This window comes from Clarias gariepinus, chromosome 4 (genome assembly GCF_024256425.1).
Source record: "Clarias gariepinus isolate MV-2021 ecotype Netherlands chromosome 4, CGAR_prim_01v2, whole genome shotgun sequence".
In the NCBI taxonomy this organism is placed as follows: domain Eukaryota; kingdom Metazoa; phylum Chordata; class Actinopteri; order Siluriformes; family Clariidae; genus Clarias; species Clarias gariepinus.
Window position 1 is genome coordinate 28,371,706 of NC_071103.1, and position 20,991 is coordinate 28,392,696.

The 20,991-nt window shown below is 39.5% G+C and overlaps 1 pseudogene; it reads right to left on the reverse strand.

Annotated features, from left to right (window-relative positions):
- Positions 1-19,233, reverse strand: part of LOC128520125 (collagen alpha-6(VI) chain-like) — a 59,095-nt pseudogene extending 39,862 nt beyond the window's left edge.
- Positions 19,234-20,991: the final 1,758 nt, after the last annotated feature.

The following is a 20,991-nucleotide window of genomic DNA, read 5'->3' on the forward strand; positions in this document are numbered from 1 at the left end:
CTTGACGTGGCCGCAGTTGCTTGATACTGTACTGTAGTTCAGGACTGAAATTTCCTACAAGTCTACCTGAGCCTCCAATAACTACCTGGACTCCATATGAACATCAGTTAACATCAACTGTTATACGTAGCTGAACTGGCTGCCACCTAACACAGTATGAATGCAGATCAATTCCTGCTCTCTGATATCACTCAAATGAGGATGGGTTCTCTGTTGAGTCTGGTTTATCTCAAGGTTTCTTCCTATTACCATCTCAGGGAGTTTTTCCTTTCCACTGTCACCCTTGGCTTGCTCACCCGGGACTATCTGACCATTTTGATTCATATACATTCACATTCCATACAAACTTAAATAATTCTTTTGATTGTGTAAAGCTGCTTTGCGACATTGACAATTGTTAAAAGCGCTATACAAATAAAATTGAATTCAATTGAATTCAATTAACTATACCATCTCATAGGTAATGCATAGCCAATAAGTGAGCGATTTTAAGGCATGTGACATCAGTGAGTCCAGTGACCCAGAACTCTCAAAATTTTTAATTGTAACACATTTGGAACCTCACCACCTTCCCTACTCTCTACTATCAGACAAAGCATTGTTATTCTGTCTGCACTGACCATCTCCCAATAGTCTTTGAGACTGTCTTTGGGACAGTTCCATCTTACTGTCCCGAAGACTATTGAGAGAAAACAATTCAAGTGGGATGGCCTCTGGATAGAAGCATCTGCCAATTGCCTAAATATAAATGGTGGAACAGTGCTGTCAATAGAGTATTTGCAGATCAGTTCCTCAGATGGTATCATTGTTCTATTTCCACAGTTCAAGCTAACTACGAATAAGGAGGAGCAGTCTGTAGAGTATGTGTTAGTAGAACACAAGCCAGGTCTTAATCAACTCTGGCTGTGTAAGCTGAAGTAGAATATAATGTGTAAAGCACAAAAATGTCTGTCTCCTATATCTCTTCCGCCTCTTAGCTACAAATTTGTTTCTTAATAGAAGTCAATTTTATTTTTAAATCCAATTTTTTTCGTATTGCGTTTTTAACAATTGACATTGTCGCAAAAGAGAAAAAACACAGATAAAACCACCACTTAATATAAATGTTTATTCCACAGATTAAAATGACTCCTTTTACAGTAAGTGTAGAAATGGAGCCACATTATCATGCTTTCTTTAAAAGGAAAGTGAAATACATGATCATGGCACTAGCAATTTACCATAGAAACATGATCTGTCAGAAAACTGTACTGTTAGGTATTCTAGTACTATTTAGTTAGTTAGATCATCTGAATAAGTTCTAGCTAAGAGAAGGCTCTTTTGGTCCAAACAGTTGATTTATTTATTTATAAAGTTTTTGTTTTTAAATCTAGGCATTATTAAGTTATATTATGTCAAGCAGTTGCTCTTCTCTGCTTAATTAGGGCTGACATTTTCTTAAGATATCTTTTTTACATTATAACATTATATACTTACATATATTTACATATATATATATATATATATATATTGTATATATAGATAGATAGACATATATAGATATATATAGATATAGATATAAAACAGTAAAATAAATAGCATATCATATGAAAAACTGCTTACCTAAATGACCAATGCAGATATCACTGAATACATATTATGTTTTTTTCCAGCTGTAGTTCACAGTCACTTAAGTGTGGTTAAAAACAGCAACAACACCAAAAAAAATGTGGCTCTGTGCGTTTTTGATTAATGTAGTGATGTGAAGCAAGTGGCCAAAAAGAGGAAGATTCAGCACTCTAAATAAGTGGCAGTACTGGGACCACACCCCTCTCTCTTCTTACACTTTTTCACAATACAGCAAATCCCAGATTAAGTTGAGGGGGGTGTTACTTTTACTTCTCCAATAATGTAAGACGAGTGCAAAAACCCTGTTCCAATTTTATGTAAGAAACCAATGCATAAAAAGGAGGGCTGTAAACTCTATGACTTTACACAGTCATCCAAAACTCTGCAGCAGCATGACCAGCGCTATAAAGTGTTCTTTTGCATTCTGTCTTGTAATCTTTTCCAGATTATATTCATTCATGCGATCTGAAATGAGCAAAGGATATGATTAGAACTGAACAAAGTGTGTGTGTGTGTGTGTGTGTATATATATATATATATATATATATATACACACACAGTTCATATATATATATATATATATATATATATATATATATATATATATATATATATATAGCTACACGGAGTTTTATTACAATAAACTGTCCACTATCAGGCTAATGGCAATGCCCTTCAGGCTAACAAGCTATCTTTTTACAGCATTAGAAATAAGCATGTATGAAGAACGCAGAAGTTGCAAGTATCTAATCATAGGTCACTTTGATAACTGACTTCACTTTGTGTAGGGAGTTGGATCAGTCAGCTTTCTCTTTGGTATGTCAGCCAAGTAGTGTGTTTGCTAGCGTTAAGGCTGTACATCAGTTGAATAATAAGGCTATAGAAATCAGAAATTAAATAATTATACTGTATCAGTTTCATTATTTGTCTTCAGCATGCATTAATGATTCCAATGATTTAATGTTTAATGATTAAGGATTAGGTATAAAATAGTTTTAAAGTAACGTTTAACAATTACTGTTGCTCTACAGGGTTGGTAAAAAATTAACTAGACAATATTTAATGGCTATAGAACTATCAGTAGAGCCATGATGAAATCAGTCTCTCCCCATTTTGCTTTATTTTAGACAAGCATTTTCCAGGACGTTGGCTGGGACAACACAGACCCAATAAATGGCCTCCAAGAAGTCCTGATCTCACTCCATGTGATTTTTTACTTGTGGGGCTATGCAAAAGAAATGTACAGGACAAAGACTTGCACACCGATGGACTTGGAGGCAGTTTCAGGAGTTTTTCTGAAATATCCCAAATGCATACCTTCAGACGACATATGCATTCCACCTATTATTTTTCTATGTAATAATATAGATGTACAATTTGTTACAATACATTTGTATTAGAAGTATAGTCTTTATTACCAATTTTTATTGCCAAGTTACTTTTCACCCACCCTGTATTTTAATTTATTGTGTTTTAAATTCAGCCTGATGAGATAAGTGAAATAAAGCTGAAATGCAAAATAGTCTTTTCTTGGATGCAGCAACAAGATCTTTTACAATTTAATTAAATAACCAAAAGGATTCAGATAATTAATTGATTGAAAAATATTATTGATTTGAGTTCTATGATTTTCACTATTTTTGTCACATTTCCTTAAATCTACTCATTCATTCTCAATAACCACAGGCAATTTATTTTAGCCAATCTACTGCATTTAGTGCATCTGGCATTTACAGGCATGAATACAAAATAAAAGAGTAGTCATTAAATACAGTAGTCATTGATGTTTTGATATTTCTTTTGGCCACCTATTTTTGTTGGTTTATCATGCTCCTCATGATTTTTTCTTAGCCGTGATTATCCATGCCCCCAGACCTACGCTTTCACATTTGAAATCCTGTAGAAGACTGGGTACACCCTTGACAGGATGCTAATTCAATTCAGTTCAACTCAATTTTATTTGTATAGCAATTTTAACATTGTCACAACACTCTAAAAAATAAAACTGTGCTGTACTCAATTTTTTTGGTGAAACATTTTTACACTTAAAAATATTGAGTAAATATTAAAAAATATAAAAATCATGTAAAATATACTTCATGAATTGAGTACAAGTAAGTAAAAAAATTAAGTAGACCTAAATAACTATATTTAGTACAATGATGTACAAAATTGAGTAAATGTAATGAAAATCTAAAGTTAATGCAAAGTGAAAATGGGTAAAATAATTGAGTAGATATAATTGAAATGGAAGGTAGAAGATACAAAAAATTATACTATTATTTAACAAACAAATGTGCTACATTTACTAAATATTTTAACTGAATGAAAGAAACAACACACACATTTTCATTTTAATGAAACATTTATTTGCCAAATTTGACAAGACATGAAGTCTAAACTTAACCTGGTTTACATGCAAATGACATGTAACAAAATCATAAACAAAGAGCTGAATTTATGTTATTAGTAAACAGTTTCAGAAACAATACTTATGCCACAAGTATTATACAGTTAACACATGGAAAGTAGACTTTTGTATTAGAATCTAATGAGTCACATTTTACATCTGAAAGATTGCACACCTTCACACTTCAGTTTCCTGCAAACTGTGGGATCCATACAAATGTGTGTGCAGACCTTCTCAGGTCTTAAAGAAGCAATGACAGTCTAAATGAACACAGGACACTAAATATCCATGACCAACAGTACCACTCCATAATGATCGAAATTCCTTTTGATGATGCGACAAATGCACACAGTTTACACCGCCATCCCATAATGCTGGCACCTAAAAAGGAACAATAGTATACAAGTAAGTACAAGTGTGACTGTTACTATAAAGTTTACCAGACTGGTAAAATAGTACTTCCGTTCAAATACATACTTTTTGGACTAATAGTCTATTTCTATCTTTGATTCAATGGTTACACATTTAATACTTCTGTAACATTTAAAAAGTTGACATTTACCTCCTGTTTTATCTCCAATCAACTTCTCTTCATTAGTGGTGTTGGTGCTGTGAAAGAGATATAGAAAATATATAACATGTTTCACACAAACACACACGCACAAAATCGATCAATTTAAGTTTCTTTTACTTACATAGTGTTTCACTTCAATATTTTAATTTCATATTACTTTCTCCCAATTCTAATTCTGAGAGAAATGTTGTATTTTCACTAAATCTTTATATTTCATAGCTTTAGTTATTAGTACAGTACTTAGCACATTAATTTTATAACATCTGCCGCTGCGTGCTCAGTGTTTAATCATGTTAAAAATACTCATATACAGTAACGGATAAAACAGAACCCGGACACTGCACCTCATTTCTGCTGTTTAAACCGGATTTGTTCTGTGTTTCCTCCTTAAAGTGTCGGAGTGACCGAGCAGACTCGCGGTTCAGTGTGTGAGGTGGACCGGTACACATGCGGTAATTATTTGAACATGCTAGTTTTATATCCTCGCCACAGTGGCGGTTGGCTGCGCAAAATCACCGCATTTGGCGGAAGAAATTCAAATATTGCGGCACAACCGCGGCCGGTTACACCGAGAAACCCGGACATGCACGCGCTGCTGCTCGGTGTTAAATCTCTCCTTTTACACCAGAGTTTAAGTGTCTGTATTAACGCCGCTTTAGCTGAGCAGTTTGGTGGTTGGAACAAACAAGCTAAATCACACTGAACCCCAGGACTGGCCTGTTGCTAGCTATCGTTAGCTCTGTAGCTCGGCTGTGACAGGATTCAGAACAGTAACTCACACACTATAAAGTTGTGTGTGCAGGCAGACAGAGTCATTATTACAGTAACTTGTGTTAGCTGTTTACTCACCAGGATTTGTAAGGAATGTTCCAGAATGTTCCAGGTGCTTCATGTCCATTCTCACATCCTCACAGCCTTCTTGTCTCTGACGTTACACCAGACTTCCCATGAACACTTGCACAGGGCAATTTACTCAATTATTTAAGTTTTTGTTGTTAAACATAAAGAATATTGAGTTGGAATAATTTATAATTGTAATTCTTGAAACTAATCAGTACAATTACTCCATTAACAGATATTTTGATTGAAATGTATCAAAAAATATTAAGTGTATGTTAAAAATATAATTCAGTTAGTCAAATTCTGATTTTTACTAGTGAAGTAAACTTAAATTAAAGTGTAAATTTAAGACAAAATGAATAATTGTTTTTTTAGGCATTTATTTTGATTTGTCTAACTCAAACAATCATGTATGTGACTTTTAGAGATTTTATTAAGGTAACATAACCTGTTTCTAACTGTGAAATTTACAAGGCCACAGAATCATTTTTTAGAGTGAAAGCAGCTTTACACAATCAAAACATTTTTTAACTTTGTATGAAATGTGAATGTGTATCAAAATAATAAGACTGTCCCTGATGAGCAAGCCGAGGAGGACGGCGATTTTGGCAGAAGAAGAAGAGAAATTTCCTGAGATGGCAGTAGGAAGAGAGGAACCAGACTCAACAGAAAACCCATCCTAATTTGGATGATAGCGGATAGCAGGGATTGATCTGGAGTCATATTGTGTGTGAGGAGGCTGGTAGATCAGTATAACAGGGGATGTGTTTAAGTTAATATGGAAACAAATTTGTTATTGGAGGCTCAGGTAGACTGTGGGAAATTTCAGTCCTGAACTATTGAGTGACTGCAGTCATGAGTCCTCCGAGAACAGCTGTCAGCATCAGCCGAGGTAAGGACCGTCTTCACGGTAAAGTGGAACCGTCCCCAGGCACCACATTCATCACTCGCAGACCGCACGGGGCATCCATGCGACGAGATCTCCAACCACCAGGACGAGTCAGATAGGTCCAGAGGGTAGAGGAGGTCTGAATGGCTGGCAGCTCAGGGGTGACATGTATAGCTCAACAGAAAGACAGGAAGAGGAAAAGAGAGAGATGGAGCAAATGAGAAAGAGAAGAGGAGGTATGGGTATGGTCATTGTCGCACAATGTATAAGGTGAATGTACTGTATATTTATTGCAGAGTGCAAGCAGGAACTCCAGCAGGATAAACTACTCTATGACAACATAACTAAAAGGGAGAGCCAGAAGGAAACACAGACATGAGGGCTCCCTGAAATGTGACCAATCACATCACCGTCAACAAAACTGAGTGATCAATGAGATTCGGGAAGACAGCATCTAAACATACCAGTTCACCGTAATACTCTACATCCATTAGTTCCACAGACCTGCTGCTTTACCCCAGGCAAATCTATTTACAAAATGCTTGGCTAATAAATAGGTTTTTAGCCTGGACCTAAGAAAAAGCTCTGCCCCAGCTGTAGATTTCATAATAGGTGGTACTGACAAGCAGCCTGCATCCTTTGATCAAAGTAGGCGTGGCGGATCGTAAGACACTAGCTGTTTGAATTCACTCAGGTACTGGGGCGCATTTCACAGGGAGCCAATGCAATGTGGATAATATAGGGGTGATGTGCTTGTATCTTCTGGTTTAAGTGACGACTCTCACTGCTGCATTCCAAACTAACTGAAGCTTGTTTATGCACCTAGTTGAACAACCAGAGAGTAAGGACAGCATTCAATTGCAGGGCACATAATAAAACACACACTCACTCACACAATATGGGCAGTTTGTGAACACATATCTTTGGTAGAAAACCAGAGTACCTAGTGGAAACCCATAAAGCACATGGAGAGCATACAACCACTGTGCCACCTTAGGCAAGTAATGTAGCATAATGTTATTATTTATTGTAATATCATTAATTTCTGTGCTCACTTATATGTTAATAACTAGTACAATTGCAAAATGTGACCCTAACAAGACTGTTAGTAAAACCACATTGTTTGTACTCACTACGCTGTAACTGTTTATTAGGCGAATAACAAGTCATTTTTATTGAAATTGTCGTCTGGAGTAGAAATATTCCAATAAAAATTACGTTATTGTTTATGTATGTTAGTATGCATGAAAAAAAGAGGCTAAAATGTTTTTAGGTTTTGTGGACTACAAATAGACTGAAACTAACAATTATTAGAAGACTAAATTTTAACTAAAGATTTTACTCAATAGACTAACTAAAACTAAATAAAATTTAAATCTCTTTGGTTTTAAAAAAAATCTTTGCATGAATTTAACCCTTCTAAAAGCCTTTTTTTGTCCTGAGAGTATGTCAGATCTTCATAAGAAGAAAGGTTTTCTAAAACTAGACCTTTACAAATTGCAATTACATATTTCTGTTCTGAATAGTTTTTATATTTGTTAAGTAAGCAAGTTGTAAAAGGTTTTAACAAATATTGTGTCAGTAATTGAAATTTAAATCACATGGGTTGTACTTACTAAAATTTGTACACATCAATGAAATTAACTAAATAGAATTGAATACTTTATATAGTTCTTAGTTACCAAGTTAACAAAACTTATTTTTGTTAAATAAGCATGGCATTTAAACATGGCATTTAAAATTTCTTTAGTGATTACTCATATTGTTTAGGATCCTCCACTCATAGGTTACAGTGTTATTAGGTTTATGTACAAACTCATCAAGTTAATGTGCAAATGTTACAAAGCTAAATAAATCAAATACATTTTGTGCATTTAATAATCACTTAATTTAAAATGCATTTAAATTGCTTTGTGCTTCATATCATGCAATTGTGTATTTTGTAACTGATTAGCGTTTACAGTCTAAATAATTCAATAACATTTTAGAATTTCATATTCACATTTATTATTATGCAATCTAAGTTCAGGCCTATTAAACTACAGTGGAACTGTACTAAACTTATAGAACAATACTGTTAAATGCTTGATTAAAATTTGTCAGAAGAAATAATTTTCTGTTTCATCAGCTCTGATAGCTCCAGCTGCCTTGGGCAAATGGCAGATTTATTGTACTGTTTTATTGTTTCCATAATAATCAATGGGTTTATTTGTGGGGAGGTGTTCTATGACCAGACTTTTATTTAGCATTTTACATAAAATTATTGATATTCTCATCAACATGCGATTTAATTGGTTATATTAAATTCAGTTTTATTACATTTCTAATTACATGTTTTAATAAATAAGATTGAGTATTGAGAGTGAGTTTGGCATTCCATCCAGGGTGTACCCCACCTTGTGCCCTAAGTCTCTTAGGATAGGCTAAACGCTATAAAGTGAGTGAGCAAGTAAGTGAGTGAGTATTAACATAATCCAATTAAATTATAAAATATTTTGAAGATGGTGGTTCTGATGCAAAGAAAGACTGTAGTATTGAAATTAACTTAATTTATAGCAAATAGTATAATGATACAGAGGGAAATGACACTGTTGCACAAAGCCTGCAACCTGGGCTTGTTTCCCAACTCAGATTAGGGTGCTTTGATTTTTTTTATTTCTTTTTTTTTATTTATTTAAATTTTATTATGGAGATTTATTATATTTGTTTTTTAATCAATTAATTATAATTATTACACAAAGTGTTACTGTTTTTGAATTAGTTGTTGTAAAAGAAAACACATCAGAAAGGGTTTGATATTTGAAATTCATCATTTTTAGGGTATTGTGGTCCTCTGCTTCAGTTATGCAGCATTCCTATATCAGCATGCAGGCATGTTTTTTTAATATGCTATATTTCATATAGCATGTTATATGATTTGTAATATTAAAACAGAGTTGCTAGTATGTTAGGCAAATGTATGTCAGTAACACATACAAATTAAGAAGAAGTCAATTAAATTTACATGTGCAAACATACTGCCTTTCAGCTTGCTTTAAAGTTGTTCAGTGGAAACCTTTCCACTTATAACTTGCACAGTTAATGTTGAACAGTATTAAAAAGTTGGACTGCAGAAGTTTTATATGTGTCTCAGTTGAACTTTGGAGTTAATTTTTGCATGACACAAGGGTTGTGCATTTTGTTGCTGATTACTTACATTATACATGCAAGGTAAAACAAGGTAAATGTACAAGGTAAAAAAACTTGAAGGAAAAATAATACCAAACGATTTGAGCCCAGCAAATTGTTTTACAATTGGCAGAAATTTTATATCATTGTTACTCTCCTTAGCAGTTGGCAGGCTACAAAGTTTCATTCTTAAAATCCCTAGATTAGAGGCCAGTATGTGTTACATATGTTATTAACATCTGTGTCCAATCTACCAATAAAAAAAGAGTCTTTAGAAGAAACACACACACACGCACATACGCGCACACACACACACACACACACACAATGACCTCAATTTTCCTTTCGAAATCATTAAATGTTTTCTGTGGAAAAGTTTAAAAAAACTGGAACATGCACCAAAAAACTCAAACATACAAATACATCCCTTCTTTCCAACAAAAGGAGGCATAAAGAAAGGATGGAAGTTGGTTCGTTTTGCTACTTTATGCCCTTGTGAGCTTTTTGAAATGGATGCTTTTAAAATTGCATATTCTTTACAGATGCTTATTTCAATAGGTATTAAACTTGAAAGAGGATTTCATGCAACATGCCATCAATCCAATAGCAGAAACAAAAGAATCCGTGCTTATTCCATCCTTGTTTATCCAAGCGTTATTCGTTATTCCGCAATGTTGTTTAAAATAGACTATTTACACAAGACATTGCAAAAATGCATTTTCTATAGAGCGGTCTACCTTCTTGTGAAATGATGAGTAGCCAAATGAGCTGAATTGAGATTAAATAAAGAAAAGTGAGGGAAAATTGCATATATGGTATATGTACATAAGGCATAAATGTTTTGCAAAATATGCTGTATATTCATTGCAATGCCTTAAAGTACTGTATTCTTTTAATTTTAAACTGTCCCTATAACAATAAACACATTTAAATATATGTGTGTAACCAGATACTTGATCAACAATTTTACTAAAAGCTAAAGTATTATTAATTAAATATTATCAGATATAACATGCCTTCATACTTCAGAAATCAACTTTTATCCCTCAAACTTTGCCTTATTAGCCATTGGAAGTCTGTACAGTTTTAGGCACTTCTAAAAGCATGGCTGTAAGGACCCAGTCCTAAGGCGCTCCTGTGAACAAGAGCGAGACATTTGACCTGGATTCTATAGATCAACTTAAGAGCAGTTATATAAACTCACCTCCGGAGCATTGTGTTCTTTTTTGTTTTACTCTAAGTCAAAATCCTCCTAAGGATATAAATAAACTTTATCTCAGGGGCAGTGAAATGCTTGTTGTGAGGCTTGAGTACTCTACAGATAAAAATAAAAACACAAGATAACGAGAGAAGAGGAAAAGAAAAGTAGGAGAAAGATTATTTACAAATGCAGTCTATACAAATTATTATTATTATTATTATTATTATTATTATTATTTTAAAAGTGCTCTTAGAAATTATTATTATTTATTATTATTATTATTATTATTATTATCCATATTGGTATATTAGAGAACAGTATATATATTACAGTATACTGTACCTAGTTAGTATATAAAGAAAGTGCAGATCCTCATTGTAACAAGACTCCTTAAGGTAGCTGTGTCTAGTTGCAGTGTCTAAACAGTCCTCTATATACGGTAGGAGCGTTTAAAAAGCAAATGAAACTAAAACATAAATTGCTCTATTATGTATTGTTTGTAACAAATATAATAAATATATCAATATATTGCATAACATGATCAGTTCTTAGGCATAGTTAAGTGGTAAAAGTGCTCTTAGAAATATTGTAACATGCCCAAATATAAAAGAACTATGTGAAGAGATTTTCATTAGTGGCCTTGAGATGTCACCCTAGCTTGTTCTCAAAGCATGTTATTCCTCTATTTACAGAGAGAATTAGAAAATATTTGATCCTGAATAATATTTAACACTGAACTGACCATGAGGAATCAGTCAGTTACTTAAGAAATTACTTTTTTCTTTTAGGAATAAAAGCCATAGGTAAAACATTCAACACTAATTAGACATTTTAGTAATATAATTTTTCTGGCAGGGTCAGGAAAAGAATTTCTGTAGTTAGTTAGTGTGTGAGTGAATGTGTGCTTGTGTGCCTTGGAATGAACTGGTGGCACTGCGTCCAGGGTTTACCCCGTCTAGTGCCCCAAGTACTTTGGGATAGGCTCCAGGTCTCCTGCAACCCTGAACGGGATAAGCAGCACAGTGAGTGAGTGTGGAAATAAGTAAGAATTTTCTTTTGCAAGGATCAACTTTTCACACAGAAGAAAGCATAAGTCTAAACAATTATACATATACTGTATCTGAATCTTTTGGGGACACTTAATTTCATCCCAATTGAACAAAATGGTCTCTAGTAGAACAGGTGTCCTCTTCATATAGGCTACTGAAAATATGATTACACTGAACACTGCTCTCCTGGTGCAGGTTTGAATTGGACCATATTCACATATTTATTTCTTGAGTTTAGGCAGATGGAACCTGATCCTCCTTCATGCTAAATTTTTACCTGTATAAAAAACCTGTAATACCTGTAATTACCTGTAATATCATCTCACAACTTTTAACTATTATTGTGCTCATGTAACTTGATTAAAACTCTTTAAACTTAAGCAGCACAGATACATCCTGGCAACTCAGCATAAGATTTAAAAATATAAATGTGCTTATATTAAAGCCTTTCTGTGTATTTGGGTTTTCGAATATGTCAGGTAAAACAAATTTTATCAGGGTAAATTTACCAGTACCAGAATATGTGAATAAAGTTGCAAAAATGTAGAACTACTCAAATTAGCCTGATATTATTATTATTATTATTATTATTATTATTATTATTTAGTCATAGTAACAACTGAAAACAGCCATAGAAACATATGATTGTGTGTATTTGTGCTATTTTTTTGCCTTTGTAACCCAGTTTTAAATTTTTCGCTCAGTCTTGTTTGGGAAAAGTTAGTTAAAATTAATTAAAATTCTGTTCATTATACTGTATTGCCTATTTTGTACTGAAAAAAATGTCACTTTATACTGCACAATCCTGAGCGTTACATATGCCTATAAAAATAAAAAATAAAAACAGCAAAACATTTATTGGCTAAAATGCTCTGAGTTTTAAGGGCTACTTCTATAATTTTAAAATGCTTTTAACATGAACAAAGTGCTAAACTGTCATGCACACTCGGAACGCGACCAGCACTAGGACCCGGAAGTTAAGCGGTCGCGAACCAGGAAGTATAAAAGAGGTAAACAAACCATAGCACCTCGCTCAGTCATTGAGTCGCCGATGCTACGTCGGATTTCTTCAAACCGTGAGTACTCACCTTCTTGGTTTAAAATCCTGATCGAGTGTGTATTTATAGGACGCGGGTTAGATTGTGTCTTTCCCTTGCTCCCCATTCGTGAGAGTCCTTAGATCAAATAGCGTGATTATCCTGCTCACTCGTGTTCGTCCGCGTTTGGGTTTACCATTCACGCAACAAAGGGCTAACCGCTAAAGCTACGTGTTCTGGTCACTCCAGGTTAGTTCTTGACAGAATGACTGAGCCTTCTGCGGTGAACCCAGCGGACTACGCGCACCTCTGCGACGTGGTAGATCAGCACGCCAAGCTTATCAACACGCTAACCGGGGAGATCGCTAATCTGCGCCGGGACCTCCAAGACGTCGCGGTCTTGCGCCGCGAGGTCGCGGAGCTCCGGCAGGAGAACGCGGATCTCCGGGCGGCTGTGGATAGCGCGGCTAGCCGTTCTCCCGTCGCGGCGGCCGCGGCGCCGCCCCCCCCTCCTTTGGATGTATTTCTGGCACTTCCTGATAAATGGGATGGCACGGACGGAAAGTGTAATGTGTTTTTAACATCGCTTGATCTGGTGTTTGAGTTTAATGCCACCAGGTACTCCACCGATCGGCTACGCATCGCGCTTCTGGTCTCGTTGCTATCCGGGCAGGCAGCTGAGTGGGCCACGGCAGTTCTCCGGGCGGATTCAGACACCGCGCACTCATATAATGAGTTCACCCGCCAACTCAGACTCACATTTGAACACCCAGCGGGCGAGGTGGAGACCGACACCAAGCTCTACCATCTGCGGCAGGGAGGATCGTCCGTGAGCCGGTACGCTGCTGAGTTCCGGACCCTCGCCGTGCAGACCGACTGGGGAGACGCCGCGCTCCGGACATCCTTCTACGAGGGACTGGCTCCACGTATCAAAGACGAGCTCGCCGGGCGGGAGCTTCCTGCTACCCTGGAGGGGATGATCCAGCTCTCCCTCCGCATCGACCAACGCATCCTCTCTCGCCCGAAGCCAGCCCCTAGGACCCTGCCGCCTGCACCCACCTTCTCCTACACCACGCCACGACCACCTACTGCTCTCACCATCCCCACTACCGGATCTGTCGGATCTCCACCTCCTGCCGTGGTTGACACCGGAGCCGGGGAACCCATGCAACTAGGACGCGCCTCCCTGACCGTGGCGGAACGCGAACGACGGTACAGAGAGGGGTTGTGCGCCTATTGTGGGTCAGCGGCACATCACCGGGCGATCTGTCCAATTCGTCCGGGAAACGCTCAGCCCCGGTGAGTGCGAGGAGAAACTCACCGGGCCCTCTCCACCTCTCCACCACGATCAACGCCACCATCTCACGCCTCACGGTCCAGGTAACTCTCCAATTTGGCCACAAACGAGTCCGAAGTACCGCGTTCATCGACTCCGGTGCCGCTGGTAACTTCATTGACTCAACTTACGCCAAAGAATTGGGGATGAAGATCGAGGCGTTATCCCAGCCGGTTCACATCACTTCAGTCGACGGTCGGCCCCTCTCATCCAGTCCCATCACCCACCAGACCCAACCAATTACATTCATAATCGACCAACATCAGGAACAGCTTCAATTTCACCTCACCTCCATCTCATCTCCTCCCATCATCCTCGGATACCCGTGGCTGCTGCAGCATGACCCCCTCATCTCCTGGAACCAGAACCGAATCCTCCAGTGGGGACCGACCTGCACTGAACTTTGCCTACAGGCCCCGGCTGGGACGTGTTCCACGGAGTCCGAGGCCCCCGATGTCGACATCAACGCCATTCCACCTGCCTATCGTGACCTGGCTGGGGTCTTTTGTAAAAGGAGAGCCACCTACCTTCCACCTCATCGTCCCTACGATCTGGCCATAGAGCTCCAGCCGGGTTCAGTTCCCCCCCACCTCTACTCCCTGTCAGCGACCGAGACGCAGGCGATGGAAGAGTACATCACCAACGCTCTTCGCCACGGAACCATCCGGCCCTCCTCGTCACCGGCAGCCGCAGGTTTTTTCTTTGTGAAAAAGAAAGGGGGGGAACTTCGCCCGTGTGTCGACTATCGGGGGTTAAATAAGATAACCATCAAGAACCGACACCCATTGCCGCTCACCAACTCAGCCCTGGACGCCCTCTCTGGTGCCACCGTGTTCACTAAGTTGGACCTCCGGAGCGCCTACAACTTGGTGCGCATCAGAGAGGGCGATGAGTGGAAGACGGCCTTCATCACCCCCACGGGACATTATGAAAGCCTGGTCATCCCATTTGGATTATGTAACGCACCCTCGGCCTTCCAGCAATTCATCAACGATGTCCTGAGAGACATGTTGGGCCGATGGGTGTTCGTTTACCTGGACGACATTCTCATCTACTCCCGCACGATCACCGAACACACCCAACATGTCCGGGCTGTTCTAAAGAGATTGCTCGCTCACCAACTGTACTGTAAGTTGGAAAAATGTGCTTTTCACCAGCACTCCACCACGTTCCTGGGTTTTGTCATCTCGCCCCAGGGTGTGGCCATGGACCCGCAGAAGCTAGAGGCTGTGCGTCATTGGCCCCTACCCAGGACGCTCAAACAGCTTCAACGGTTTCTCGGGTTTGCGAACTTCTATCGTCGCTTCATCCGGGGCTACAGTACAGTTGCAGCACCACTGACCAATCTGACCAGGCCCGCGACTCACCCCTTCCAACTCACTCCGGCCGCCATCTCAGCATTCAGGGAACTCTGCCATCGCTTCACCACCGCACCTATCCTTCTTCACCCAGATGCCAACCAACCGTTCGTTGTAGAGGTGGACGCGTCGGATGTGGGCGCCGGCGCTGTTCTCTCGCAGCGAGGTCCAGACCAGAAGCTACACCCATGTGGCTTCTTCTCCAAGAAATTTAATCCCACTCAGCAGCGATACGGGGTAGGGGACCGCGAGCTGTTGGGCATAAAGTGGGCCTTGGAGGAGTGGCGTCACTGGCTCCAGGGCGCCAGTGAGCCATTCGTCGTCTGGACGGATCACCAGAACCTCCTCACCATCCGAAACCTCAAGCAACTCAATCCCCGACAGGCACGGTGGGCACTATTCTTCGAACAGTTCGACTTCCATCTATCATACCGCCCGGGATCGAAGAACACCAAGGCGGACGCCCTATCGCGACAACAGGAGGAAGACGCCCCCCGGGCGGACCCCGTGCCTGTCCTACCCACTTCACGCATCGTGGCACCTCTCCAGTGGGATCTCGAGACAAGGGTTCGCCAGGCTCAAGCTGCGGAGGCCGGGCCGGCAGGGGCACCGCCTGGACGACTCTTCGTGCCCCAACCACTAAGAGCTGAGGTCCTCCAGTGGGGTCACTCATCGCCCGTGGCCGGACACCCGGGAAATCGAAGAACCTTACAGTTCGTGAAACGGGCGTTCTGGTGGCCCTCCATGAAGAAGGACATCGAGGAGTTCGTTCAGGCGTGCCCGGTGTGCGCCAGGGCTAAGGATACCAACCGACCAACCCCCGGAGAGCTCCAACCTCTTCCCGTTCCTCGACGACCCTGGACGCACGTCGCTTTGGTTTTCATCACAGGCCTGCCGGTTTCCGAAGGGAAAAACACCATCCTCACGATCGTCGACCGGTTCTCCAAGGCAGCTCACCTGGTGGCCCTCACCGGACTCCCATCAGCTAAGGTCACCGCAGAGCTGATATTGGAACACGTAGTCCGTCTGCATGGGTTCCCCAAAGACATCGTCTCGGACAGAGGGCCCCAGTTCACCGCCCGGTTCTGGAAGGCCTTCTGCCGTCTGATCAACTCCACCACTAGTCTGTCCTCCGGATACCACCCCCAGACTAATGGTCAGACGGAACGGACCAACCAACAACTGGAGCGCTACCTGAGATGCTTCGTGTCCGACCACCAGCGCTCCTGGGCCCGCTACCTCACATGGGCTGAGCTGTCTCACAACATTCACGTCTCCTCTGCCACCAACTTGAGCCCATTTGAGGTATGCTATGGTTTCCAACCTCCGATGTTCACCCATCAGGAACCGGAGGTTGACGTACCCTCGGCCCAACAGTTGGTCCGTAGGTGTCGACGGCTATGGAGGCAAGCCAACCGTGCCATCCAACAGACCAACGCCAGCTACATCACCCAACATCGCCGTCGGCACCCTCCGGGACGGTTGTTCAAAGTAGGTGACAAGGTCTGGCTCTCAACCAAGAACCTCCATCTCCACACAGAATCCCGGAAACTTTCACCAAGGTTCATCGGCCCATACCGCATCAATCTACAGATCAACCCTGTCACCTACCGGCTCCAGCTGCCTGCGGCGCTCCGGATCCATCCAGTATTCCACATTTCACAACTGAAACCCTTCACCACTTCACCCATAGTTCCACCCACCCGCCCTGCTCCTCCTCCCCGAATCATTGACGGCGGTCCCGCCTACACCGTGCGACGGATCCTTGATTCGCGGCCTCGGGGCAGAGGCACCCAATACTTGGTCGATTGGGAAGGCTACGGCCCCGAGGAGCGGTCTTGGGTTCCAGCACGCTTCATCCTCGACCCCGAGCTCATCCGGGACTACCGTCACAGGGTATCCTCCACCGCAGGACCGTCCGGAGCCGGTCCTGGACAGGGGGGTACTGTCATGCACACTCGGAACGCGACCAGCACTAGGACCCGGAAGTTAAGCGGTCGCGAACCAGGAAGTATAAAAGAGGTAAACAAACCATAGCACCTCGCTCAGTCATTGAGTCGCCGATGCTACGTCGGATTTCTTCAAACCGTGAGTACTCACCTTCTTGGTTTAAAATCCTGATCGAGTGTGTATTTATAGGACGCAGGTTAGATTGTGTCTTTCCCTTGCTCCCCATTCGTGAGAGTCCTTAGATCAAATAGCGTGATTATCCTGCTCACTCGTGTTCGTCCGCGTTTGGGTTTACCATTCACGCAACAAAGGGCTAACCGCTAAAGCTACGTCTTCTGGTCACTCCAGGTTAGTTCTTGACATAAACACCTGACCCTTACTTGTTGGGGGATATTGCTCTTTGGATCTGATTTGGATTGGATGACCACTAATAAATAACAACTCATTTAAAAGTATAAGTATTTGCATTTTTTTCTATATCTTTGTTGATCTGATCCAGAATAAGTAGGAATAATTGTTTAAGGAATAAATATTTAAAATATTTTGTGAGTAATTAGGAACATTATGAAAAATTACATTACAAATCCTATCCTGATCTTAGTATTATAAGGTCATGTGGCTAATAAGCTGTGTTAATATTTGGGCCAACAAAGTCTGACATTCCAGTGCCTATGGAAATTTAAATTTACTCCTCAACTTGGCGTACATACTGTACAAATGAAGGAAGTAAAAAGTAAATTTCTGGCCAAACACTAATGATTTTTTTTTCAAATACCCTTTTATTCACTAAGATTTTTTATGAGGTTTCATGAGATTTATTCTTCCTTATACATGACTGTAAAGCCATTTACAAGTCTTACATCAACATAAAATGTACATTGTATAAAATACATGTTTAATAGAATGGAAGTTTTCATTTATTTTGGATTTCTAAAATTAACAGAGGATTAAAATTATTTATACAGCGGCAAAAATATACATACAGCATTATACATACTTTTTGACTGAATGTTTCTTAGCAAGTTTTACCTTAAGCAGAACTGTTTAGTAGCCATCAACAAGCTTCTACCTTAATTCTGGTCGGATATTGACCAATCTTAATGGCAGAATGTGTGGTGCTCCATTATGTTTGCTGGTTTCCTAACAAGGACCTGACTTTTAAGCATGGTCTACTTTTATTTGACAATGTTGAGACTCAAAAAGCTTGTTAGCTTTCTTGATCGATTCTGTATAATTTGACACTGTGTTAATAGAAAATCCAAATGAATGGAACCATGTACTCCAAAAGTTTTGGATGTGGGTGTTGTATGTTGTACAATCATTCTTCTTCAGAAAAACAGACCAGTTTAAAAGAAATAATTGCAACCCAAATAATCCCACATTCATTCACGTCATTCATGGTTATGATGAGTGTATGTTAAATTATTATTGTAGTTCTACCACCTGGGATTCTCTTCAAGGCAAGGCAAGGCAAGGCAAGAAAAGAAAAGAAACGAAACGAAAAGAAACAAAAAGAAAAGAACTAATAATGCACAGAAAACAAAAACACAATATCACCATTCTAAGTATCAGTGTTGAGGGCAACTCTTTTAAATTCCTTAAAGTCCACATCATGATCCAACCTATCATAATCCATCGGTATAAAAAATAAAATAAAAAACTTCTACAGAGGCTCAATTTCCTAAGAAGGTTAAGGAAAACACATCCTCCCCAACACTTTTCACCTAAACAAATAATAATAAAAAATAAATCACCAGATCACAGCTTCCAACACTGGAAGAAATCCACATAACACACACTGCAGCTTTAAATCTCTAAAGACCCAACTAACCATGATGGGTGGCCCTTACAGAATACTGTACAAAATGTCCATAGCTTTACTAGAGCTGTTTTACTACTTAGCATACAATGATTACTTGTCAATCAAAACAGAACATTATATTAAGTTTCTATACTTGAATACTTATGTCTTTGTTTGCTTTCTTTGTTTTATATCTGTTGTCTCACTCTAATCTCATAACAGCTTCTAGCTTGCTCCAAACTCTATCTCACCTGAAAAATGACAATAAAGGCCATGATAAATTCTATCATTGTTGTAGCAGGAAGGGTTATAGTCAAGTGCTCACTATAAACACAAAAATAGGTGGATGGGACTGGCAAGTAACATTTGATTGTTTTTTTCCCTGTGTGTTATTACCAGCCTATGCATTATGTTTGTTTGTTCCTTTTGGTAGGCATGTGAATAATAGAGTCTCCCCACAAACAGACACTCCTACACATGTACTTGCATTCGAGCTTGAACATGAGACAAGAAGCAGACTGTTAATGGGAAGTATTCTGGAAAGCATTCACACTACACACACATGCATGCTGTGAGCAGAAAGCATCTGGCCTCACACAGAGTTGTATTCCTCTTGTATAAAAGTGTATATATATGTTTTGAGACATTTTTTCCTATTTCATTTAACCAAAACCTCCAGCCACTATATTGTTTCTTGTTGATAGAGACTAGATTTAATGTACTGTATATCCTTACATCCTACATCCTCTGTTAACTCCAACTAGTTTTTTCAACTTCTGTTAGAGCTGATTCCAACCACTCAAACATATTTTAACAACATTCTCAATCCAGCTTTGCCTAGTTGTTTTGATTTATATTTATATTATCTGGGGCTGATCTTCTGCCTGTTTCCGCTTAGAAAAATCTGGTTTACTGTGGATTGCTTTATATAAAGTGAAACCTGCACTTTATATGCAAGACACAGGATTAAAAAACCCTTTCTTGCAGATTTAATCAAATCTAAAACTGTTTCTGTATGTGGCTACTTGAATGGCTGCTATTACTTAAGATTATTTAGGGCTTTATGAATAAAGTAACAACTTTCTCTGAGTGATTTTGTTGAATGCTTATGCTTGCATGTCATCAATAGATATTATCTAAGCAATGCCCTTAACATATAGGCTTCTTCTTTGAATTAACAACCTGATTGAAACCAAATGGGGCAGAATTGTCAGACCACCTACCAGGCTTTCTAAATGTACTGTTCAATGTATAAACACACGTTCTAAAATAAAGCGGGACCTGATGTGTTTTATACTGCTGCTCATAGCTGGATTTGATTTTGATAAGTTAGCCTAAAGAGCAACAAAAAAAATGTTTTTAAATAAAAGTAAATGGTTTTTCATGAAGCATGAAGGATGTTGATATGAATGTTTGTTTCTACACAGAACCACAGGGAGGAAAGCCAGGAAGTCAGGGAACAAAGGTTAATAACCAGCAACCCCCCACCCCCCACCACTACCCAACCTCCAACCCCCATCCGAATAATGCACACCAGAGCACAAAGCAGTCTGCCTCCTTTCTTTCTCTTGCTTCATTGACTTTGGCAAAGATGTTTTGTGAAGACATAGATAGATAGATAGATAGATAGATAGATAGATAGATAGATAGATAGATAGATAGATAGATAGATAGAAGTAAGGTTACACGAACAGAAGTAAGGTGGAGGGGAATATATGTATGTATGTATCTATGTATGTATGTATCTATTTGAGTCATTGTACTGTGCAA